Below are 26,187 nucleotides of genomic sequence, written 5' to 3' on the forward strand. Positions count from 1 at the left end.
CTCATCCTGTATCTTTAAAATTATACCCCACCCCCTCCTCTGGCATTTAACACCACTTAATACGTCTAGATGGTGCTTGTTACTTGTGAGGAAGTCGTATAAACTACATGCATATCCCAGAGTTCATCTTCAATAAATGCTTTATGTGCCTTTCTGCTAAGCATTTGTTCCTCTTCAGTCCTGATCAAAGCACATATTTCTCTATTTAGCCTCTGTCAGTCATTGCCACTCCTTTAGAGCCTCTGCGAGAATTTAAGAACTCCAGCTGAGTCACACAGTTTGCTGTAGTAAAGTCAGTATTTGTTTCTGTTGCTTTTACCTTTTGATGCATCATATTACATATGTTCATGGCGTAGCACTCAAAATGCAATGTGGTATGTGTGGGTGTCTTTTGGGTCAGTTGCACCCATTTTACTTTCCATGCAATGTTCTTGCTAAGAGTGACTGCTTCATACAGGTTTCAGAGTAGCATTTGTTAGTCTCTAAGGTGCCATAAGTACTCCTTTTCTTTTTGCTTCATACAGTTTCTCACCTGTCTCACATATTGAAATCCTGTTTAATGACTGCTGTTAGGTTTCTTGGTTACCGCAGAAAGGTAGGGTTCTTCTTGAAATGCATGCCATGGGACCTACTATAAGGTGCGTCTCACCACATTTGGCACTTGTCCTAGCACTTTCAACTGTTTCCTGATGCTTGATGTACTTCCTCTCCAACCTTGCCAATGCAGTTTATGAGTGTACTTGTTATATTGTGTAAGGTACCACTGAGTGTTGTGTTTAACCAGGTCCTCCATGATGGTATTCGCCAAGGATTCAGCAACTAGTTGGTGTTGCTCATTTCCCCACTGATGCCTAAAAATGATCAAGACCAAAAAAACCAAGGATTTTTTAATAAATTACTTGGTAATCATACATAATGTTATGTTATGTAATGTATGATATGTAACTTGTGTATACCATTTGCAGATGGATTCCAGTAATTTCTACCTGGATACTGATGTCTTAATCACTCATTACAACTCTTTTTACATCATAAAGCTGATAATCAATCTCTCTGGGCTGCTTCTTTTTTGTTGATGATGACAAATCAACTTGAAGCACACCTTCCATTTATAGTGATCTGTAACATTAAAAAGTTCACGGATCGCATTCTGAGCATTAACTGATAACACAGGACTGTCAATCAAGGACCATAATTTAATTTTGTGAAACCCTCATTTGACATGCCTGTGTCAAAGTATAATTAAAAGTTGATATGTAAACATTTTCTCAAATATACATCTACAAAATTGTTCTAGGTTTGTCTTGTTTGGTACCATTGTGGGAGAGTGGGCTTTCGAGTGATATCCAACTTGACCCATTTCCGATGACATTGTAATATCAACATTTTCACCATCTGGAGGACCTGGGGGTGAGGGGAGCAAGTCCCCCTGCCCGCCATGCTGCAGAGGGTGATGCCATTGAAATTATAAATATTTAGGAATCAAATGACCCCTCCCTTACCTTTATATCATTAACTTACCCACAAAATTACACATGATCCCAGACAAATGATCTAATGGGAAATGGGAACCAGCAGTTTAAGGATATGATGCTGACTTGATCTTTAAAAGTAGCAGAGCAGACACAATTAACTAAAGAAAAATAAAATAACAATGAGAAAGCACTAATGTCTAAGAATTAAACTCTGGAGATGGCTAGTTTCTCCTACCTGCTGGAGATGGCAATAATTGAAGATTGCCAGGGTGTCCAATGATAATTATAGTTGTTTCTTGTTTCCTCCTACTGGAAGGGAGGGATCATACTAGGTATCTGGGCTAACATATTAAGAATGGTGAGAGAACTCTTACTTCACTTCTGATATTACTCCTGAGGGAATTCTGCGCCTAAAAATTATGCACACAATATTGCAAAATTCTGCAAATGTTATTTGTCAATAAATAAATGTAGCTCCAGCATGGCAATGGGGTGCACAGGCTACTGGCTGCATTGAGGTGGGAGATCACCCTAAAACCTCATTGCCCCTGACACAGTGCAAGGGCTGGGCCTGCCCCAGAAACACCCCGGAGGGGCTTAGTGTGGTGGGATCTAGGTGTGGGGTGAGAGGTTTCTGTGTGGGGCAGTCTGGGTATGGGCGGCTCAGTGGGAGATCTGGATACGCAGAGGCTCATTGGGGGGGGTTCTGGGTGCAGGGGATTTAGATGAAGGTAGTTTGGGCTCAGAGGACGGTCTGGGTGTGAGGAGATGGGGCTCGGTGGGGGAGGGTGAGTGGAGGGGGTCCAGATGTTTGGGGAGTGGAGCTTGATGGGATGGGGGTCCAAGTTCAGCTGGCTGGGGATCGGTGGGGTGGGGTCTGGGGATCGGTGGGTGGTAGGGCTTGTCAAGGTTCAATGGGCCTGCATAACGGGGGAGCCCAAGCTGCTGTTGAGGGGATGCCGCATGCCAGGCTCCTGCTCTCCCCCCCCCGTGATTCCCCATCCCCTTTTTTCTCCATTCCCCTCCCCTCCCCTCTCCTTTACCTATTTCATCTCCCCTTCTTCCCCCACTGCCTCTTTCCCCCCCACCCGTCACCCTCCCTTCCCTCATTTTCTCCACCCCCATCTTACCCAGCCCTACCGCAGGCACTCACTGTTGCACAGAATAGAAAAAGGAAGGCTCCCAGCACACAGAAGGGGCACATGACTGGCACTAGGACTAGTGTTCAGCTGCACAGTCAGTGGAGCCCAGACACAGCCTCCTTCAGCTGGGCAACTCAGCAGCATGTAACCCCGTGTGCCCCCCCATGCCTTGCCTCGCCTCGTTTGGAAGGGGGCAGTCCCCCCAAAAACTGGGCCTGTGGTTGCCCCCTGCACCTGTGCAGATTCCCTTTGCTTCCCTGCCATTTTCTGCAGGGAAAAGAAGGAAATCTGCTTGGCAGGGGGTGTGTTCTGCAGGTGCGCAGTCGTGCAGAATTCCCGCAAGAGTAGATACTAAATGTGCTGAACTTGCTTGGCCTTTTTGGGAGATAAGTAATTTTCTGCAGCTGTATAACACCATGGAAGAGCAGATCCACTATAGTTCACCGGGGTCAGATATAGGCTATCCATGTCCACCAGACAAGGCATGAGCACTGGCTGCTCCATTTTTTTTTTGACACATTATTCTGAAATTGAGAACATCTGAAAAAGATGATTTCGCATATTTTGGGTGTTTTTGAAACATATTTAATCATAGTTAAATACCTCCTGTCCTTACATGCCTGATACGTTACTTTACTTTTTCATAGTACATTGTAGAACTCCACACATAACCAAGCATAATCAAAGTTACCTTTTTCAGGGGTGAATTTGTGATGTTTGTAAGCAACAAGTTGAAGGCTGCTTCATTGCTAACTTTCAAAAGTATTTTTTGATTTTTTTCTGATAAGTAAAACTTGAATATTATCCTCTGTAAAGGGGCAGTTGCTGTAGTGTGGTGGGGACATTACTGAAGAGTAATGTTATAGGTCTTAGGACTGATTTTATTGATTATTTAACATATCTGTATTCAGACTTCAAGGTAGTATAGTTATTGATTTCCGTCCTAGAGCTGGGACCCAGTTATTCAAGTTAAAAATCCTGTTTGCCGTTTTGGTAGTTACACCTAAGAGCTGATGACCAATTCTTTCTTGCATAAGTCACCTCTTTAATTATCTGAATTTATTGAAATACAGGTTGCAAGTAAGTGGTTAGAGTAGCCTGTGACAATAGAAGAAAAACTTATCTGTTGTATAAAGTCCATTGCAGGACAGTTGATTTGAATCTAGGTTTTGTTTTGTTTTTTTCTTATACGGAATGGTAAGAACAGAAGCCAGACTGCAGATGATTGAGGAGGTAGTTATAAGAAGAGAAAACTGAGGCCCTGGTAATACAGCTTGTTCAAGTTTTGGAGATAAAGTGGAGGAAAGAAATGGCATGAGAGACATGAGGAGGACTTAAAAATGACAACATGCTTAAATCCAGAGAGAAAGGAAACAGTTGTAAAGAGACAATGGAGAGACAATGGAGAAGAGTAAAGGGGAGAAGGTAAGGGATGAAGTACAAAAAGTTGGGGGTGCAAATGTGACATCAACATGAAAAGTTTGGGGTGCTTGACAATCTGAATAGGATAAAGCCCTAAGAGAATAGAATCAAAAGATGGGTGCATGGTGCAATATTTATATGGCCACTTTTCTGATCATATTGGTAGTTTCTAGATGCTACATTGCTTTCATGTTTCATTACCATCAGTGTTCTTTTGTAGGCTCTATTGCATTTTTACAGTGCACTGGAAGAGAAGTGGTGACCAGCATTGAAGAAACAATTTTCAATGGTGGTTCAATGCGGTTCATATTGACTGGCTTAAAGTTCACTTAACAGGAGAAAGTGACTCAGGGTTATTGGAATATATTTTGGACTAGATCAATATCATGGAATAAGTAGGGGATTAGATTGGGTTTAAATTTCTGGGCATTGCCCTTTTAGAAACAGATATTGTAAAATCAGTATGTTTACATTCTTGGCTCAAAACTTTATGCAGGAGGGCAGGTTAGGCTCTCTGTAAGGTAGTCCATGAGCTACCTGTATCTCCAAGTTGATTGTCAGAGAAGAAAATATGTTCCAGTGATGTTTTGCAAGAGACTTTTTTACTCATCTCAGAAGTACAATGTGGAAGTTTTAAAATACAGGTTTTTATTTTAATTCTTATATTGGTGGTCTGATCCAACCTGCACTTAAAAATGTTAGGTGCATTGAATGACCACCTGCAGATGAAAATAGACTCACACCTTATATCTTGTAAATGCCACTTTACTACTTAAGTCCTATACTTGTACATTGTAGAGAAGTGCCTATATAATTAGCTATGCACACTAGTCCTAAAGGGCAATATGGTATGCAACTGGTTGAGCTGATCTAGAGCAGGTATCCAACACAATTACGAACAGGACATGCAGAAGATGTGGCCAGAAGAAAACTAAGTCCATAGAAAAACTTGAGCGGGAAACTAGTTCTCATTTTTTAGCCTCAGGTTAATATGACAGCCAGTCTGTGACCCAGAAGTTTTAAATGCAGGTCAACAAATAGTTTGGCAGACAATAAGTAATTATATTTAAATTGTCTGGGCTGCTGGACAATAGGATTTTTCCTAACCTTGCAGAAGGATTGCTAATTTTGTATTTAAAAAAAAATTGTTCATGTCCCAATTTCATCATTTTTTAAAAAAGATTTTATAGTGAATTACAATGAAGAGTGCTATCATCAATCTTTCCTGTATGGCAAGTGAGTCTAGGTTGTCTGAGAGGAAATGTAGATTTTACTGTACTGATTTCTGGATTGCATAGACCAGTATTTTGCCTCTATCACTGGCCATTTACTTATGCTTCTAAGGAAGGTGTAAACCCCCCAAATACAACTGGCTAATTGTGCAGTGCTCTGTGTGTGTGTGTGTGTGTGTGTGTGTGTGTGTGAGAGAGAGAGAATGGGGAGAACTTTCTTGACCTTTGCAGGTGATAAACTTTCATGAGACCAGCGTCCTGTGTATTGTGACCATAGAATTTACCACAGAATTGGTAAAGATTATTTTTATAAAAAACAAAAAACTTGTAGCCTTTATAGGTGTAAAGAGAACATCCAAATGTGAATTGAATGTAAACTAATGCAGTGTTTTCTTCCTGAGTCTGCACATAGCCTGAAACAATAGCAGAGCAGCGTGAACTGCTCCCATGCAATGGCAATCAATACCTAATTATTTCACTGCTAATCAGTGTAGCAGAAAGTTCAAATGTTGGATACAGTGGTAGTACTAATAATAAGGGCAGTGGAGTACTAATAGTTCTGCCCCCTCCCTGGATTTCAGGTCACCTCTGCCCCTGTCCATGATGGGGTTGCAAGAGGAGCTGCACTCCACTACCCCATTGCCAAAAACCTAAAATGTTTCCTTGGTGCTGAAAATCCAAACCTCATTTCTTGCCTTCATGGATGTCAGAAGTTCAAACTGTTGCCTACTTAGCTGCCAAAATTTTCAATTCCCTCCACTCCTTCAATTTATACAGTGTGACTGAGTTCTCATTTCAGAATCTACAGTAAAATTGGGGTGCAGCATAAATGAATGTAAAGCTAATAAAATAGAATAGAAAATGAAGTGGGGATAGTATTTGTCTTCATACTTCATTCAGTATAAATCCTTCCTCTTTGAATTTACCTGAGGTTGCTGTCAAATTTAGCAGTAATTTATGTGTACTTTGCAGCAGAATATATAAAGACTTGACTATACTTTATAAGCAACGCTGGGACTAATTAGTAAATAAAAGAAAAAAATATATACTTGGTGCAGTTTCCCACCGCCAAGAACAAAGTCTTTTTCTTGAGAGTAGAAAGAGGTTGTCCTTGTATGTAAAATAAGCTGTGCATTACGTAAAAAGTTTATTATATATTTAATAGTGCAGAAGTAATTTTGGCTTGCATAAGTAAACTGAATCAACTAGCCCAGTGGAGAATAATCTCCAGATCACTACTTTATAATAACTTAACAATTGAAACACTCAGTTTAAGGAATAGCTTTATTTTTCTTTCTTTTAAAGTACATACACTGTTCCCTAGTGATAGCAACACCTTTTCAAGTAAAGGTTGTTAAGGTATTCGCAAAAAGAAAAGGAGTACTTGTGTCACCTTAGAGACTAACAAATTTATTTAAGCATAAGCTTTCGTGAGCTACAGGTATTGATTCTGTGAATCTAATAACATTCCCTTTGTGTTTGAGGTTGCAAATAGCTAGAAGAATAGTAAGCACTGGTCGCACCTTCTGTAGGGTTACATCAGGATTTTTACTTGCTCATAACTTTCTGAAAACTTCTCTTGGGCTAAAACTTTTAATGTTTTTCATGTTTGCAAAATCTGTGCAGCTGTTGAGTCATGGAAAGGTGACTGAAAGTTCTTTGCCGATTGTATATGAAGTTGAAGATGGTTTCTCTCACAATGCAAATGCTAGAACTTTAGTTTAAAAATTTCAAGTTTTTATTTGAGTGATTGCACATGTCTATTCCACTTCAGGCATGTTTGCACCCAGTGCATTGAAGCCAGAGATTTTTCCCACAGCGGTACCTGTTGCAGTGGCCGATGTACTCACCACAAGCTCATGCTGTTAACTGGTGGTATAAAGGGGTTGGAACCACCCTGATCTTCCCTCAGTTCCTTCTCACCGCTTGTGGTTGGTAGTTGCAGCACATATGCTTCCTTGCACAAATCTTCCTGTTTTTCTGAGTGAAATCCATAAAACTTTATAAATAGTTAAATTAGTTGTTTAGTGTTTGTTTAGATGATACTGGTTACTTTTATTTTTGTTTGATTTTGGACTTTCACTTAGGCATACCTCAGTATTGGGCATTAACAACACTAATTCCTTAGGCTTTAAACAAGCCAATGCCAGTCATGACCCTTACTCTTGTTGTCTAAAGTGTTTGGGTGAGGGCCACATGCTACTTCCGACTATCAAGAGATGATGCCAGATTTGGGTGAGTTGTGTTGCATTCCTTGTTCAGGTAGACTCTGAAACCCTCCTTGCCAGTCACTTGAAGTGGATGGGACACATGCAATCACCTTGAAGAAAAAATTGTTGTTAACCTGTTCTGTAACTATTGTTCTTCAAGATGTGTTGCACATGTCCATTCCCTCCACTCCATATTGGAGTCTAACTTATTGGTCGCTGGTTAGATAGCAGGAGCATGCAGAAAGTGCATATGCCACCCCAGTTGGCACATGCAGTGGGCATGCACACACCTGAAGTGGAATGGACCGTCCAGCATATCTCTAAGAGCAACAGTTACTGAACAGGTTAGTAACCATTTTTAGGTAGTTCTTACTGATGGCCAAGTTTTTTTTTTTTTAAACAAAGTTAAAAATATGTCATTGCTAAGCAGTGCATGTACTCTAGTAACTTGTGGTGACCATGGGAACTATGATACTCTTGTGCATTGTTGCTACAGTATAGCTGTAAACAAATTTGGCTTTATAACTGCTGTTCTGTAAAGTTTTCAGCAAATAAACTTGTCATATCTACCAATTCTCTCATCTGAAACTCGGATGGCTAGCTCTGTGCAGGGATTGTCTTTCTGTTATGTCTTTATGGTTCCTAGCCTAATGGAATACTGGCCTCTAGGTGCTACTGCACTACAAATAAATAATAGAAACATTTTTGTAAACATCGCCGCAGAAAGGGATTTTGTTGCAATCTTCCTTCATGGCAGACCAAGAGAATGGCCAACGTGGCCAAGCAGGAGCTCTATAAGCTCCTCTAGTCTAATAACTCAGGATTTCTTTGGGTTTTTTAAAAGGAGGAATTTAAAATATATCATGATTTTTGATAAGTTTATGAATTTAAATGCAGGAAATGTAAAAGGTAAGTTTGAAAATTTAGTGATCAATACAGTACATTAATGGATGCATACTGTATTTTAACAGGTTTCAGAGTAGCAGCCATGTTAGTCTGTATTCACAAAAAGAAAAGGAGGACTTGTGGCACTTTAGAGACTAACAAATTTATTTGAGCATAAGCTTTCGTGAGCTACAGCTCACTTCATCAGATGCATTCAGTGGAAAATACAGTGGGGAGATTTATATACATAGAGAACATGAAACAATAGATGTTACCGTACACACTGTAACGAGAGTGATCACTTAAGGTGAGCTATTACCAGCAGGAGAGTGGGGGGGAAAAACCTTTTGTAGTGATAATCAAGGTGGGCCATTTCCAGCCGTTGACAAGAATGTCTGAGGAACGGTGGGGGTGGGGAATAAACATGGAGAAATAGTTTTACTTTGTGTAATATATATTACATATATGTCATCATGTGCCAGCAATGCCCCTCTGCCATGTACATTGGTCAAACTGGATAGTCTCTATGTAAAAGAATAAATGGACACACATCAGACGTCAAGAATTATAACATTCAAAAATCAGTCGGAGAACACTTCAAATTCTTTGGTCACTAGATTACAGACCTAAAAGTTGCAATTCTTCAACTAAAAAACTTCAAAAACAGACTCCAATGAGAGACTGTTGAATTGGAATTAATTTCAAACTGGATACAGTTAACTTAGGCTTGAATAAAGAGTGGGAGTGAATGGGTCATTACACAAAGTAAAACTATTTCCCCATGTTTATTTCCCACCCCCCACTGTTCCTCGGACGTTCTTGTCAATTGCTGGAAATGGCCCACCTTGATGATCACTACAAAAGGTTGTCCCCCCCCGCCCCGCTCTCCTGCTGGTAATAGTTCACCTTACCTGATCACTCTCATTACAGTTTTCAGAGTAGAAGCCCTGTTAGTCTGTATTCGCAAAAAGAAAAGGAGTACTTTTGGCACCTTAGAGACTAACAAATTTATTTGAGCATAAGCTTTCATGAGCGAGGAAGTGAGCTGTAGCTCACAAAAGCTTATACTCAAATAAATTTTAGTCTCTAAGGTACCACAAGTGCTCCTTTTCTTTTTGTTTTTTAACAGTAACTCTTGTGTGTCTGTTATATGCCCCATAGTCTGAATAACGGGTACTGTTAACAGTCCCTTGTAAATTAGTAATGGATAGATCTTGACATGGCAGTTATTCTTCTACTTATAAAACCTTTTATTAAAATTCAATTTTAAAATATATTCTCATGGAATATTTGTAAACTCTGCTGTGTTCAATACTTGACACCCAGCATTTTGGATTTTAACGTACTCAAAATGACATTAAAATGACACCTTGATAAAATAAAAGCCATGGATATTATTCTTTGCTGGGAAAATTAGACAATTAAATGTCTTTAAAATCCAGGCTGATTTTTTTCTCTCTAAAAGCTCCTTTATTGCTATACATTTGGAGGCTTATTTTTATAAAGAGAGAGGCTGACTAATCAATGTAAGGTAAATTTCAGTGCTTGACTAAAACTGATGGGAAGGAATAGTAACAAATGATCAGATGGAAAAATAAGAATATAATTTGAATATTTTGCATTTTTGGAAGATTTTAGTTATTGTTGTAAAAGTGGCTATTGTGCACTTTTAAAACATTCTTTGCTTTTCTCAATTGTGAAATAATTTACATGTAGTATGTTTAAAAAAAAATCGTGTCCTGTATTGGTATAGAATTTTTTTTTTCAGTCAAGATTTAGCCAGTTTCAGTACATATACAAGTAATGGAATTGTTGGTCTGAGTGAAGGGGGAACCTAAATTTCACCTTAATACAGAAAACTCTCCTATTTCATGCTGCCTTATCTGAACTTTCTTTATTGATCTAACAATGCTCTTTATACAGTCTTGAACAGCTTGAGCCATTAAGGTAATAGATAATAGTGTCTTGGATGTATACAGTAACTTTTACTCAACTTAAATCGCTAAAAAATGTACATAGAGATCAGTCCATGCACCATTAAATTCAACCATCATCTACAGGGGAAGTGAAGAATAACTTATTCAAGTGAAACGCCAGAGGAAACTTTTCAGAGCTGTGTTTAATTACCAAAGTTAAATTTAGCCAGTACACCAAGGCAGTCCGTTCCTCTTGCTTATCTTGTACTAAAAAGGAGTTCTTCCAAGAGCACAATACATCCTCTTGCTATTGTGGGGCAGTGATTCCTTACTGAGAATACCAGATGAAGTTGTCACTTGCAAACATACATTATTATTATTTATGTAAGACTGCATATGTAGGTCTGATAGTAGTGTTATAGTTGCTTATAATTCAAATACCCATATGCTAAGTTTTTAGAAAAGAGTACTTTTCATATTTGTCACAAAGTCAAACAAATTTTCAAGTTGCCTTATGATTGCTATGAACAAGCTTATCTGCATCTTTCAAATAACATCTGCTATATATGTTTATTTCTTAAGAAAAAAAGCAAAAATGAAATGTTTGCTCAAAGCTTTTCATGTAATATGACCTCTTTTGTTATGTCAGGTCAATATACGTGGGGATCTACTCTTTTCCAAGGAAAAACTGCTCCCACGTATAGGTGAAAAATTAATTTAATTTGTGTACTGGAATAACAAGAGTAGCTGGAAAGTCATACATGGTGAAAATTTGCACTTTTTCAAATTATTTAATTATTAATAAACTCAGCATTGTGTGCCTGGGCAATAGAAAACTATGAAAACAGTTTTCACAGTAGCAGCTGTGTTAGGCTGTATCCGCAAAAAGAAAAGGAGGACTTGTATCACCTTAGAGAAAGTGAGCTGTAGCTCACAAAAGCTTATGCTCAAATAAATTTGTTAGTCTCTAAGGTGCCACAAGTCCTCCTTTTCTTTTTATGAAAACAGTGTAGCTGCAACTGCAAAACTACATCATGAATAGAAACAAACAAATAACCCCATCTTAGTCTTGCAATGCAAACAGTTTGGGAATTAAATGAGGTAAAAAGAAAAAGGCAGGCAAGTCCCTTGAGTAAGTTCTTTTTGTTGATTAAACATGCCTCTTATGGAACATGAGCTATAGATGTCATTGGATTATGAGTCAAAAGTGCCTGAGTAAAAACATGAACTATATTCCCATCTGTCTTTAAGCTAATAGTTTGATATAGGCTCTTTGATGGCTATTTTAATGTTTGTTTTTTTACCAAAGACAAGTAATGTTTGTCAGTTTGTACTGAAAGCAGGAGCTACGTATAAACGTGGAACTGATCACCTGGATTTTCAGTCATGCGTTTCAATAAGTAAAATATTTTGCTAGGGTACAGAGAAGCTAATCACCAAAAATATTAATCTGGTGATCTTCAGTGCTTTTTTTTCAAAGGAACTGTATCTGAGTTCTCTTGACTACTAATCCAACTATTAGTGATTGTTTAATAGTAGCTTTTTAAAAAAGGAGAAAACCCTGCAACCTTTTGAAAGTGTGTGTTAGAGTGGAGAACATCTAATTCTTTCCATCTGCTGGAAAAAAAAAAATTTAAACCCCTGCCTTTTTACAGGGACTAAAATAAACAGCTGAGTTAAACATGAGACTGTCTCTGAATTAAATTGGTTTGATGTGTGCATGTTTGAAGCATTTTTAAACGAAGAAAATTCCAACCATCTAAAGATTTGTGTATTTGTAAAAACAGCAGTATTAGAAGTTGTTCAAATGTCATCTTGTTCATCACCACCATTTGAACTAATGTGGTCCTCTTCCCAAAGTTAATAAGTCAGCACATGTGAAGTCTGAGTATTCACAGATCCTATCTGTGTGTGTGTACGTTATAGTAGAAGAACCATTTCCAATGCATACAATGGCAGTTATTACTGTTACTGTTAACAAAAGGGTTACAGTATGTTGTCTTGATGTTCAAAAAGTCTAACAGATACTTCCTGCTAGGAATACAACATTTTTTTTTTAAAGAAATGTGTTTTGAACAACTTTGAACACAGCATGATGCAAATGTGCTTTCATTTTACTCTGAAGAATAAACTTACTTACAAAAAGCATACACCAAGCAGCATTCGTATATTTCAGTTCTCAGAATTAATCGGCCTTTGTCCACATATTAGATTTTCTGTATTTTTACAATGTTCTCTTCAGTTAGAAAGTTCTCACTTTCTACTGATTGGTATGCCAGGATCTAATCCTGCCCCTTTAAAGAAAAAAAACTCATGAAATTTTGGCTGACCAGACACCTTAAGGGCAATTCAGAGTGCACCAAAATCAGTCCTTTCTTTACATTCTCTTTTGCAACCCTCGGAGTGAAAAAGATTTACCCGTTTACCCTTCTTAGGGTATGTCTACACTATGAAATTAGGTCGAATTTATAGAAGTCATTTTTTTAGAAATCATTTTTATATAGTTGATTGTGTGTGCCCCCACACACAATGCTCTAAGTGCATTAAGTGCATTAACTCGGCAGAGTGCTTCCACAGTACTGAGGCTAGTGTCGACTTCTGGAGCATTGCACTGTGGGTAGCTATCCCACATTTCCCACAGTCTCTGCCGCCCATTGGAATTCTGCTTTGAGATCCCAATGCCTAATGGGGCAAAAACATTGTGGGTGATTCTGGGTACAAGTCGTCAGGCCGTCCCTTTCTCCCTCTGTGAAAGCAACGGCAGACAATGGTTTTCTGCCTTTTTTCCTGAGTTACCCGTGCAGACTCCATACCATGGTAAGCATGGAGCCTGCTCAGCTCACTGTCGCTGTACGTCTCCTGGGTGCTAGCGGACACGGTACTACATTGCTATACAGCAGCAGTCCATTGCCTTGTGGCAGCAGACAGTGCAATAGGCCTGAAAGCCATAGTTGTCATGTCCGAGGTGCTCCTGCCCACCTCAGGAAGGTTGGTCAAGAGTTCCTCAGCAGACATGGGCGCAGGGCCTAAAATAGGAGTGACTCGACCAGGTCATTCTCTTTAGTCCTGCAGGCAGTCCTATTGTATCGTCTTCTGCCGAGTAGGCAGGAGATGAGCATAGCTAGCAGTCCTGTTGCACCGTCTTCTGCCGAGCAGCCAGGAGATGAGGATGGCTAGCAGTCCTACTGCACCGTATGCTGCCAGCCAAAGATGTAAAAGATAGATGGAGTGGATCAAAACAAGAAATACACCAGATTTGTTTTGTATTCATTTGCCCCCCCCTCCCCCCATCGCTCCTTCCCTCTGTGAAATCAATGACTGACAATCGTTTTGGTGAGGTCTGGTAGGGGCACCTTGAAAAGTTTAATGGAGATTCAGTCCTGCCTGAAATACTGGGGGGCGGATAGCTCATTGGGTTGAGCATTGGCCTGCTAAACCCGGGGGTTTGAGTTCAATCCTTGAGGGGGTCATTCTGTGTGACAGTTGTTTTTGCTTCTCCTTGCTGTAAAGCCACCCCCTTTCTTGATTTTAATTCCCCATAAGCCAACCCTGTAAGCCATGTCGTCAGTCGCCCCTCCCTCCATCAGAGCAACAGCAGACAAGCATTCCATGCCTTTTTTCTGTGCAGACGTCATACCACGGCAAGCATGGAGCCCGCTCAGATCACTTTGGCAATTAGGAGCACATTAAACACCACGAACATTATCCAGCAGTGTATGCAGCACCAGAACCTGGCAAAGCGAAACCAGGCGAGTAGGCGATGTCAGGGTTGTGACGAGAGTGATGAGGACATGGACACAGTCTTCTCTCAAAGCATGGGCCCTTTGGCAATGTGGGCATCATGGTGCTAATGGGGCAGTTTCTTGCGGTGGAACGCTGATTCTCGGCCTGGGAAACAAGCACAGACTTGTGGGACCGCATAGTGTTGCAGGTCTAGGACGATTCCCAGTGGCTGCAAAACTTTCACATGAGTAAGGGTACGTTCATGGAACTTTGTGACTTGCTTTCCCCTGCCCTGAGGCACAAGAATACCAAGATGAGAGCAGCCCTCACAGTTGAGAAGCGAGTGGCAATAGCCCTGTGGAAGCTTGCAGTGGCAGACAGCTACCAGTCAGTCAGGAATCAATTTGGAGTGGGCAAATCTACTGTGGGGGCTGCTGTGATGCAAGTAGCCAATGCAATCAAGGATCTGCTGATATCAAGGGTAGTGACCCTGGAAAATGTGCAGGTCATAGTGGATGGCTTTGCCGCAATGGGATTCCCTAACTGTGGTGGGGCCATAGACGGAACCCATATCCCTATCTTGGCACTGGAGCACCAAGCTGGGGAGTACATAAACCGCAAGGGTACTTCTCAGTAGTGCTGCAGGCACTGGTGGATCACAGGGGGCGTTTCACCAACATCAACGTGGGATGGCCGGGAAAAGTACATGATGCTCGAATCTTCAGGAACTCTGGTCTGTTTCAAAAGCTGCTGGAAGGGACTTTCTTCCCAGACCAGAAAATAACCGTTGGGGATGTTGAAATGCCTATAGTTATTCTTGGGGAATCAGCCTACCCCTTAATGCCATGGCTCATGAAGCCATACATAGGCAGTCTGGAGAGTAGTCAGGAGCTGTTCAACTACAGGCTGAGCAAGTGCAGAATGGTGGTAGAATGTGCATTTGGACATTTAAAAGCGCGCTGGCGCAGTTTACTGACTCGGTTAGATTTCAGTGAAACCAATATTCCCACTGTTATTACTGCTTGCTGTGCGCTCCACAATATCTGTGAGAGTAAGGGGGAGATGTTTATGGCGGGGTGGGAGGTTGAGGCAAATTGCTTGGCTGCTGGCTACACGCAGCGAGACACCAGGGCAGTTAGAAGAGCACAGGAGGACGAGTTGCGCATCAGAGAAGCTTTGAAAACCAGTTTCATGACTGGCGAAGCTATGATGTGAAAGTTTTATGTTTGTTTCTCCTTGATGAAACTCCCACCCCCCTTGGTTCACTCTACTTCCCTGTAAGCTAACCACCCTCTCCTCCTCCCTTTGATCACCGATTGCAGAAGCAATAAAGTCATTGTTGCTTCACATTCATGCATTCTTTATTAATTCATTACACACATAGGGGATAATTGCCAAGGGAGCTCGGGAGGGGTGGTGGAGGAGGGAAGCACAGGGAGGGGTGGTGGAGGAGGGAAGGACAAGGCCACACTGTACTTTAAGAGTTTAAAACTTATTGAATGCCAGCCTTCTGTTGCTTGGGCAATCATCTGGGGTGGAGTGGCTGGGTAGCCGGAGGCCCTACCCACTGCGTTCTTGGGCGTCTGGGTGAGGAGGCTATGGAACTTGAGGAGGAGGGCGGTTGGTTACACAGGGGCTATAGCGGCAATCTGTGCTCCTGCTGCCTTTCCTGCAACTCAACCATACGCTGGAGCATATTAGTTTGATCCTCCAGCAGCCTCAGCATTGAATCCTGCTGCCTCCTCATCACGCTGCCGCCACCTTTCAGCTTCAGCCTGCCACCTCTCCTCCCGGTCATTTTGTGCTTTCCTGCACTCTGACATTGTCTGCCTCCATGCATTCGTCTGTGCTCTGTCAGTGTGGGAGGACAGCATGAGCTCAGAGAACATTTAATTGCGAGTGCGTTTTTTTCACCTTCTAATCTTCGCTAGCCTCTGGGAAGGAGAAGATCCTGTGATCCTTGAAACACATGCAGCTGGTGGAGGGAAAAAAAAGGAACAGTGGTATTTAAAAACATTTAGTAGAACAATGGGTACACTCTCTTTCACGGTAAACCTTGCTGTTAACATTACATACATAGCACATGTACGTTTGTTACAAGCATTTTGCCTCCCTCCACCGCACGGCTAACCCTCCCTCCCCCGCCACACCTCCCTGTAGTTAGCAGCGGTGAACTTTTCTGTTCAGCCACAGGCAAACAGCCCAGCAGGAACAGCCACCTCTGAATGTCCCCTTAGGAAAAGCACCCTATTTCAACCAGGTGACCATGAATGATATCACTTTCCTGAGGATAACACAGATAAAGAATGGATGTTGTTTGAACACCAGCAAACATACTCTGCAATGCTTTGTTCTGCAATGATTCCCGACTACATGCTTCTGGCCTGGCATGGTAAAGTGGCCTGGCATGGTGGACGGAATAAGGCTGCCCTCCCCAGAAGTCTTTTGCAAAGGCTTTGGGAGTTCATCCAGAATAGCTTTATGGAGATGTCCCTGGAGGATTTCCGCTCCATCCCCAGACACATTAATAGACTTTTCCAGTAGCTGTACTGGCCGCGAATTGCAGGGCAAATTAATCATTAAACACGCTTGCTTTTAAACCAGTATGCTATTTAAAAAGGTACACTCACCAGAGGTCCCTTGTCCGCCTGGCACGTCCGGGATGCAGCCTTGGGTGGGTTTGGGGGGTACTGGCTCCAGTCCAGGGTGAGAAACAGTTCCTGGCTGTCGGGAAAACCGGTTTCTCCGCTTGCTTGTTGTGAGCTATCTACAACCTCATCATCATCATCTTCCTTGTTCCCTAAACCTGCTTCCGTGTTGCCTCCCTCTCCATTGAAGGAGTCAAAGCACACGGTTGGGGTAGTGGTGGCTGAACCCCCTAAAATGGCATGTCGCTTCTATGATGAGCTGCATGTTTGGGGCTCTGACCCGGAGCGGCCGTTTGCCTCTCTGGTTTTCTGGTAGATTTGCCTCAGCTCCTTAAGTTTCATGCAACACTACTTCAGGTCCCTGTTATGGCCTTTGTCCTTCATGCCCTGGGAGATTTTTGACAAATGTTTTGGCATTTCGAAAACTGGAACGGAGTTCTGATAGCATGGATTCCTCTCCCCATACAGTGATCAGATCCCATACCTCCCGTTTGGTCCATGCTGGAGCTCTTTTGCAATTCTGGGACTCCATCACGGTCACCTCTGCTGATGAGCTCTGCACTCACCTTCAGCTTGCCACGCTGGCCAAACAGGAAATGAAATTCAAAAGTTTGTGGGCCTTTTCCTGTCTACCTGGCCAGTGTATCTGAGTTGAGAGTGCTGTCCAGAGCGGTCACAATGGAGCACTCTGGGACAGCTCCCGGAGGCCAATACTGTCTAATTGTTTCCACAGTACCCCAAATTCGACCCAGCTAAGGCTGATTTCATCGCTAATCCCCTTGTCGGGGGGTGGAGTAAGGAAATTGATTTTAAGAGCCCTAAAAGTTGAAAAAAAGGGCTTCATCGTGTGTACGGGTGCAGGGTTAAATCGATGTAACGCTGCTAAATTCAACCTCAACTCCTAGTGTAGACAAGGGCTCATAAATATGGTCAGCCATTCCCCCACACATGCTCATAAGTTTTCAACAGCTGCGCTAAGATGTGCGCCTGTGCGGCCGTGCAGTATGCTACCAAAGGCCATACACATAACTCCCCCAGCCCTGGAGCTGCTGTGGTAGGGAGAGGCTCCTCTCTCCCGCCCCCCCCCTGAGTCTACACCCCCAGCCGGAGCCCTCACACCCTGTGCTCCAATCCTCTGCCCCAGCCCTGAGCTCCCTCCCACACTCTCAGCCCCTTGGCCTCACCCCCAACACACATCACCTCCATATTAGTGCATATAGTGAAATTTATTCTGCACATGGATGGGAAAAATTAGAGGGAACATTGTTGCCAACCCTTGTGTCCAATTCTGGCTGATCTTTCTAGTTATTTTTACTGGCCCAGGCCTGGTGTAGTGACTAATTTAGATTTATATAAGGAATAAAAACTTTCAGCTGAAACCATAATGTCTAAATAGCTTAGAATAGCAATTCCCAAACTTTAGTGGTTCATGTACCACCTTATTAAAAAAAATTGATGTTTGAAGTACCACTTGCAAATTTCTTTGTGTACATTTATTTTATGCCTTAATACTGTTATGTATTTACAGACTCGTAGTAAAACAAGCATTTGAATTTGACTTGTGGAAATGTACTTGGAAGAAATTAGATGTGGGTTTGATTGGGGGAGTCCAGGTAGAAGGGCTAGAGGACATGAGGTTTAACGCTGGTCAGGGATCTTTTGATAAAACACATTTTTGTTTGAAAATTCTGACTTACCTATTTTGCAGAAACCTACTGGCTTTGATGAAACTTTCATTGGGAAAGTTTCTTTTCAGGTGGAGGAGGAAATTTTTGTTTGAAGTACCACTTGCAAATTTCTTTGTGTACATTTATTTTATGCCTTAATACTGTTATGTATTTACAGACTCGTAGTAAAACAAGCATTTGAATTTGACTTGTGGAAATGTACTTGGAAGAAATTAGATGTGGGTTTGATTGGGGGAGTCCAGGTAGAAGGGCTAGAGGACATGAGGTTTAACGCTGGTCAGGGATCTTTTGATAAAACACATTTTTGTTTGAAAATTCTGACTTACATATTTTGCAGAAACCTACTGGCTTTGATGAAACTTTCATTGGGAAAGTTTCTTTTCAGGTGGAGGAGGAAATTTTTGTTCAAAGTAGAGAGATAAATTCCAGAAAAGCCTGGTGGTTAGGGCACTCACCTGGAATGTTGGCAGACCCAAATTCAAGGCCTTGATGTGCCCTGTTCAGCTGAGTGCCCTGACAACCAAACTATTGGCAGTTATGGGGTAGGTGGATCTCTCTTGTTCTGTTGCTGTTTTGTTGTGAAAAACTTCAAAAGGTCTCAGTTGCATCCTGATGCAGATTGGGAATTCCTGAAATTATGAGAAGTTTCATAAGACAGGAAAAGAGTTTCCTTCCCGGCTCTAACCAGGTTAGACAGAGGGTAGGGTCAGGGATTGTGTCTGGGGTGGAGGGAGGGTTAGAGAGGTGGGAGAGCCTTGTCTGGAAGTGAGGAGTTTTACCTGGGTATTGAACAGTTTCCGTTCCAATTCAGCTTTGTTCCCAGTTCTCTTCCTGTTCTATCTGAACCATGGAGCTGTGTGCAGTCACACTGCAGTCTCTGGTCTGTCTGGAAGGTCTTTCCCACATCTCCTTCTTTCTTTGTTTCACAACTCCTTCCTGTTGGTTAAGGCATTCAATCTGGCTCTTTCCTGGAGCTGTGCTGTGAATCAAGCCTTCCCCAGCTCATTAGTATCCAGATTCCAGCCCTATTCCATGGATCCTCTCTTGGTCCTTGGACTCTCACATTTTGTCCTCTTGATTCTGGGGCCCTGCATCTTTCCTTTCTGGGGTTGGGTTGTGATTCAGGCAGCCTTTCCCAGCACACCAGTCACTCTTCTGATTTCCATACCATGGTGTGTCTCTCATGGCTTAATTCTTCCCTGCAGTGCTGCCCTCCAGGCTGTCTACCCTGTCCCTTTTTAATCTTCCTGGAAGTCATCTAATAGCTGGGTTTTATCTTAAGGAGGTACCTTCCTCAGCTAGTCTGCTGTTCCCTTGAATACCTTGTTCTTTAAAGGGGCCATATAATGGAACAGGGGTTGGCTGGCCCCAGGTCCCATTATCTGTTAAAGGGGACATACCACCTATTACAGCATACCACTTCCAATAAGCTCATATACCACAAGTGATACACGTACTGCAGTTTCAGAATCTTAAACACCATAGGAATGACCAGAAAATGTGAATATATTTGCTCCCATTTTTTTACACTAAGTGCAGTAACAAAATATGTGAAGTAATATAATGGAAGTATAATATACCACACATAGATAGGCAATGTACTTGACCGCAATGTTGAGGAATTACATTTTATTGCTGAAGCCTCTATTTCCCCTTCCCACTTCCTTTAAAAATGTTAGGCTGTTTTGTTTCTATTGCCTGCCTTCATTTTTTTCAGTCAATAGTGCTCCTTCAGTTAGCCAGAGATGCTTGTTGGAGTGATTCATGTCATATCTTTTCTTCCTCTAGCCTTTTCCCTTCTGCCTTGAAGGTAGAAAGTGCTTTCTGTACAGTGTTTCTTGTCCCTCTCAACCTGAAAGAAAGGAATTGAAATTAGTTAATTTGAACGATCATTGGACTAGCTATACAGTTCTACTTCCTATTGTCTCAGTAGTGTGCATTCATGTCGTCAGACCTTTTTTTGTTCTTTCTCCACTCTCCTGTCTCTTCTGTGTATCTTAACCCCTCCTTCTACCTTTCTGGGTCTCTGCTTCCTCAGGATTGCATCTATGCTAGTGCCATCACTGAAATAACGGTGGTAAAGTGATGCAGTCAGTCCCAGCCAGTTTGCTGGGAAAGCACTACGCAGGAATAATACTGACATAAAAGCAGCCCTCCATTGCTGCAGGCCTACTGTAAGAGAAGCGGGGTGGGGGGTGGAATGGAGGGGAAAAGATTCCAAGAAAAGAACAGTGGGGAAAATAGTACTTGTGCCATTGCTGCTGTTGCAGATTGGTTGTCTACTAGTGAAACTGACTGACGGTATTAAGCAAAAACAACAAGGAGTACTTGTGGCACTGTAGAGATTAACAAATTTATTTGGGCATAATCTTTCATGGGCTAAGACCCACTTCATCAGATGCATGGAATGGAAAATACAGTAGGAAGATATATACATAGTACATGAAAAGATGGGAGTTGCCTTACCAATTCTAATGAGACAATTCAATTAAAGTGGGATAGTATCAGCAGGAGTAGTTTCACTTTTCTTTTGAGTACTGCTGCTGTGTGAAGGAGCAGAAACACAGCTGTGATTCTTGTCTGTGGAAAGAGTTCTGTAATACAGGATTTCTGTGATCTCTGTGCCAAATTCAACCCTTGGTATCTTACATCACTTTTGTCAACTCAGGTTCTGGTCTGCTTTTTTTTTACATGAATTTAATTAAGTAAAATGAATTTTTTGTTTTTGTTAATGAAGAATAGTTATTAATAAAACTGGTATGTATTTGCTTGCTTAAAATTAATTTGAATGTTTACTGTAATAGATGAGAACTTTATTTATAGACTCTGACAGTTACTCCGTGTTACTGAGTAGTATACATTGGCCTTTGTTTTACTCAACTGAAAGATTAGATCAGCTATACATCTAAGGTGTTGAAAGAGCATTGCCTGTTCCAACAAGAGTCTGGAATAAATTGCTTTAATAAATAGACTCCAGATTCACTCATTTCATGTGGTTGAATGGGAATAATGTGACTGCTTTTTCTAAGCTACGCCCATTTTGGGAGACCTGCAATCACAAATGTACCAATATTGTGTGATGGTCTATAACTTTTGAAATGTGGCAGAAATTCTAGCAGATAAGCTCTTGATATAGAAGCTACAGACAGCCTTTGTAAATCATAAACTGTCACTTTCTGAGAGTCATAGTGAGGACTACATCATGCCCTCAGAATGGAATAAAAGTTTAAGTTAACTTTAATCAGATCCTGGAGTTCTGTTCTTAAGCAATGTGAAAATGGATACCTTTATGCATTCTGTGCAGTTAAATACAACAGATGTGCTCAGCTTCTCTCTGGTGCTCACTTGATCTGAGGCAGCCAGTGACGTAGCTTGGTTTCCATGGCAGTGACTTTGTGTTATGTAAGGAAGTTGAATGTACACTGCCCTGGTTGTTATGGTTCTGAGAATCTTCCTTGGACAATCCTTTCCCGATCAATCTTTTAAAAGATCCTTAAAAGTATGTGAAGTGTTTCAGGTTCTGTTAGTTGGTTAGTAATAATACCACTTCTATTTTATGTTAGTAATTACAGCAGTGAATATGTAGGTCAGTGGTCCATGGTTCTAAATGTCAAATCCGACCCTGAAATCTTCACTGTGGTTTTCACTAGAAAATCTTGATGACTGTGTGTACACCTCACAGGAATTAATATACATTTAGCTTCAGTCTACCTTTCTGAAATCAGTGTATATTTCCAGTCTTGTAGCCCCTGTGTTAGAGCTGTAGGCATCAAAAGGTGCACCCTAAATTTCATAATTTGCTCCTTCTACTTCCCCCCCACCAAACTCCTTGTCTCTTGCTAATTTGCCTTCCTCAGAAATGGATGCTTTAACTTTGAAATGAAAAATTTATTCATCATATAGCCTTCTTTTGGTTTGTCACTAAGATGTTAACTGTTTTTGTATATAGCAGATATTTTTTAATTTTCATATTTTAAATGCAGAATTTTATTAAGGAAATTACATCACAAGTTCTTAAACTGAGGGTTGGGAATCTAGGTGAATTGTGCCCTCAGAGCGAGGGCATATAGGGAAGAGTGGACTCACCGCTACTTCAGTTCCTTCTCAACTGCCTGCAGCTCAAGATGAAGCAATTGTGTCTGCTGCTTCTTAGTAGCCATTACCAGTTCTTTTATTTTTTGAGTATTTTTAATCCCCCTGCCCTTGTTTGCAGAAATGTCTGGGTTTGGGGGGGTGATTCTCCCCCCTCCCCCATCGATTTCCTGTTATGCGACTACTTCCTTGGCCTTTCAACTAGTCTTACTGTGGGGTTTCAAAAGGATTCAAAGCTTGCCAGACCTGCAATAGACTTTTTCCCCTAGAGTGCCGAGCACTCTAGCTGTCTCCGGTGTCTCAGAGACTCCTACATCCTGTTGAAGTGCAAAGCTTGCACTGGGTTTAAGAACAGATATCCCAAGGAAAAGATGGTAGGAGTAAAGCTTCTCCTTAAAGAATGCGCTCTAAAGCCTGCAGTGTCCAAGTCATGTCCTCCCAGTACTTCAGTGACTGCTTCAGAGATGAAGCGCTCTAGGAAACAAAAGCATCCTTCTCCTCGTAGAACAGCGGTTCTCAAACTGTGGGTCAGGACCCCAGAGTGGGTCCTGACCCCATTTTAATGGGGTCACCAGGGCTAGCTTAGATTTGCTGGAGTCCAGGGCTGAAGCTGAAAACCCGAGGGCTTCAGCCTGGCATGGCAGGGCTCAGGTTACAGACCCTTTGCCTGGGGCTGAAGCCCTTGGGCTACTGCTTTGTTCCCCCGTCCAGGACAATGAAGCTCAGGCTTTGGCTTCGACTCCCCCTCCCCCCCCGCCCGTGATGGGCTCAGTTTTGGTCCCCCCTCCTGGGGTCGTGTAGTAATTTTCATTGTCAGAAGTGGGTTACAATGGAATGAAGTTTGAGAACCCTAGTAGAACTTCCAGGAAAAGAGGGAGATCACTACTAAGAACTGAACCCGGGGAGACCTTATGCCCTGGAATGGGTACCTCCGAGGCTTCAACAGACATTGGCACTGGGGCTTTGGTATTATCTAAATAGACAATTCAGGATAAGCGTGCTAATAAGCACTGGTGAGAGTAATCTTCTCTGATGCCATCTAGGCATTGAGATCCCTCTAAATCTAAAGACTCAAGGAAGTCCAAGGCACTGGTATGGTCTTCTTCTTTGGTGCCACTGTGAGAATTGTATTACCTGGAGTGTAGAGACACCACCTTGACGATCACTTTGGCACCATCCTCTATGGCATATCATTTGTCATTTCTATTACCACAGGCCTGTGGCATTCTCAAGGTTCCTTTCACAAAAGGACCTGTTTGTATTGGAGGAACTGAAGTCTCCCCTCTTGTGGGTTACTGAGAGTCTGGGGTATCTTTTAGACTCCGTTGAGTCCTCATCAGGGTATACCTCCTGAGGTATCGGGTAGTAAGCTGTGGAAAAGCCCCACACCAAGATTTCAGAGGTGTTATCCCCAGAGTCCAGAAGGAGGGATCTAAGCATTGGTGCCAGAAATGGTACTGGAGGAGTTGTTAGATGGGTAAATATTGGAAGACAGACACCTGCTGCAAGGTGAAGAGAGGAGGTGCCTGATAGGCATGGCAGTAGCTGTGGAGATCTTGTGGATCTTGGGCTGGAAGATGTAGATGAAGGAGCTGTTTTAAGAATCTTGCTACCGTGGCATCGGAGAAGATAGATATTCCCTAAATGGGGGAATGAAATGCCAGTATCACTGCTAGATGCACTTTCAGTGAACTAACTGCAAGCCCCAATGACTGAAGGGGCAGCATAAACTCCAAAACGTCCTGGATAGAGGTCAGTGTTGGTTGGATTCTGCAGGATAATGACCACACCAAAATTCACTTTCATTTCACTAAATGGGCCATCTTGGTGGAAGGTTTTCTATTGAAGGAGGACTCGTTGGACAGCTGCCAAACAGAGCTCTTCCTCCTCATTCAGCCATACAGCAGCCACGCTCTGAGATGCAGGGAGCTGAGCACAAGATGCAAGGTGTGGCCTTGGTTCTGAGTAAGTTGGGAAATCTTACAGTATGGGAGGCTCAACAGACAGTCCAAGAAGGCTGGAAAACCAGCACTGTCTTGGCCATGCTAGGGCAGTGAGAATGAGCTTGGCGTGATCTGCCCTGAACTTGAGGATAACCTGAGGGATGATCTGGATTGCAGGAAATGTGTACAGGAGAGCTGACTGTCAATTGAGGTGGAAAGTGTCCGACAGAGTGTGTGGACCGAGGGCCCCTTGAGAGCAGAACAGATTACCTTATATCAAACAGGTCAATTATTGGGATGACCCAAGCTATGAAGATCAGCCACACTTGTCTTCAGGGACCATGCGTGACTCAGGGAAAAATACCTGCTGAGATGGTCACAAGATGATTCTGAACCCCAGGCAAGTGAACGGCTATTGGAGTAATGTTCTCCTCGATGCAGAACTGCCACGGCCTGATCACATCTAGGCAGAGAAACATGGAGTGTGCTTCCTCTTGCTTGTTCACATAGTACATTGCTGTGGTATTGTCGGTAAGTATGTGAACCTCTGAGTCTCTGATACAGTCCTGAAAAGTATGACATTCATTTTTAATGGTGTGAAGCTCTAGCACGTTGATATGGAGTAAGGCCACCTGCTCCAACCACAACCCCAGTACTTCCAGTGATCCGAGATGCCCCTCCCAAACCATTAGAGGCGCGTTGGTAAAAAATGGTTGGCAAGCTGTGGATAAAGTGAATGCCTTGAAAGACACTGCAAGGAGTCCAGAACCAGTGGAGGAAGGCAAACCAGTCTGTCAAGTCCTATGCAGGCTCTTCCATTATCTATTTTAAAATGTCTTTGTCTATGAAGTTACTCTGAAGAGTTGTTAAACATTTCCTGTTTTTCTTCAGTTTTTTACCACTTCCTTTTGCATTCTGCTAATCGTCTTTTACAAAGGGTTTGGTGTGATCAGTAAATATAACATTTGATCTGTTTAACTCTTTTCTGTAATACATGGTTTTAGCCTGATTTGAATGGAGTCTTCAAACTTTATAGACTCATATTGCCTAACTTTTATTTTTTGCTGTGCTCTCACACCATTTCCCTTTGCCAAAAAACCCCACTCCTGGTGAAGCCGTATATATTAAATTGGGGGCAAGAGAGGAAAAAGTTCAGTAAGGTCTATTGCTATTGAATAGTCTAGCAAGAGTAGTGGAAGTCTCAATGGTTATTTTAATCATAAACTAAAAGCACTCAAAGTATACTTTATGCAACAGCCCTTCCCTTTTGGAGATAAGTAAGATAACCCAACTAGTGTTTTTCATCTGTGTAACTGTCACAGTGATCCCATTTTTAATGTTTAAATTATTTCTTTAATGGAAAGTGAAAATGAATCTGAAGATATAGCACTTTCAATAAATTAGTGATGGATGGTATGTGTTAACAGTTTTAGATAACGTCTGAAGCTTAGTCTTTTGTGGTCAGCCACCAGAAGCCCTAGTGGAATTATGGTATGATGAAGAAGTAAGAATCATTCTCCCTTAATTTCTTATTTGTAAAATAAAATCTGCATCATTGGACAAGACATTCACTCTGAATGAGTTTTAAAAGGGCATTTTGCCTACTTGATACCAATCCTGAGTTCCTATGTCAGTTGCTTGTGTAACGGATGCAGCAGGCAGAAGCACTAAATAAGTTGTGCCAAAGACTTTTGCATAAGGCATTAAGTTTTGGCTTCTTTCAGGTGTCACTCTGCCTTGCTTGGAGTTGGTCATAGCAGCATGCTTCTGCTCCATTGAGTCTTACATTTTCTCTCAAGACGAGTCACAAC

General features: G+C 41.9%; 1 protein-coding gene across 4 annotated transcripts in view; it reads left to right on the top strand.

The window, feature by feature from the left end:
- SNRK (SNF related kinase) overlaps positions 1-26,187 on the top strand; it is an 84,590-nt gene that overhangs the window by 26,537 nt on the left and 31,866 nt on the right. The window contains exon 1 of one of the 4 annotated variants that reach the window (XM_043508971.1): positions 7,777-7,825. The exons of the other annotated variants lie outside the window; for them this stretch is intronic. The gene's annotated coding sequence lies outside the window, so the exon portion shown is untranslated. Of the gene's footprint in view, positions 1-7,776; positions 7,826-26,187 lie in introns of those variants that run through there. 4 annotated transcript variants of the gene reach the window in all.

The sequence above is a fragment of the Dermochelys coriacea genome, chromosome 2, assembly GCF_009764565.3.
Source record: "Dermochelys coriacea isolate rDerCor1 chromosome 2, rDerCor1.pri.v4, whole genome shotgun sequence".
NCBI lineage: Eukaryota > Metazoa > Chordata > Testudines > Dermochelyidae > Dermochelys > Dermochelys coriacea.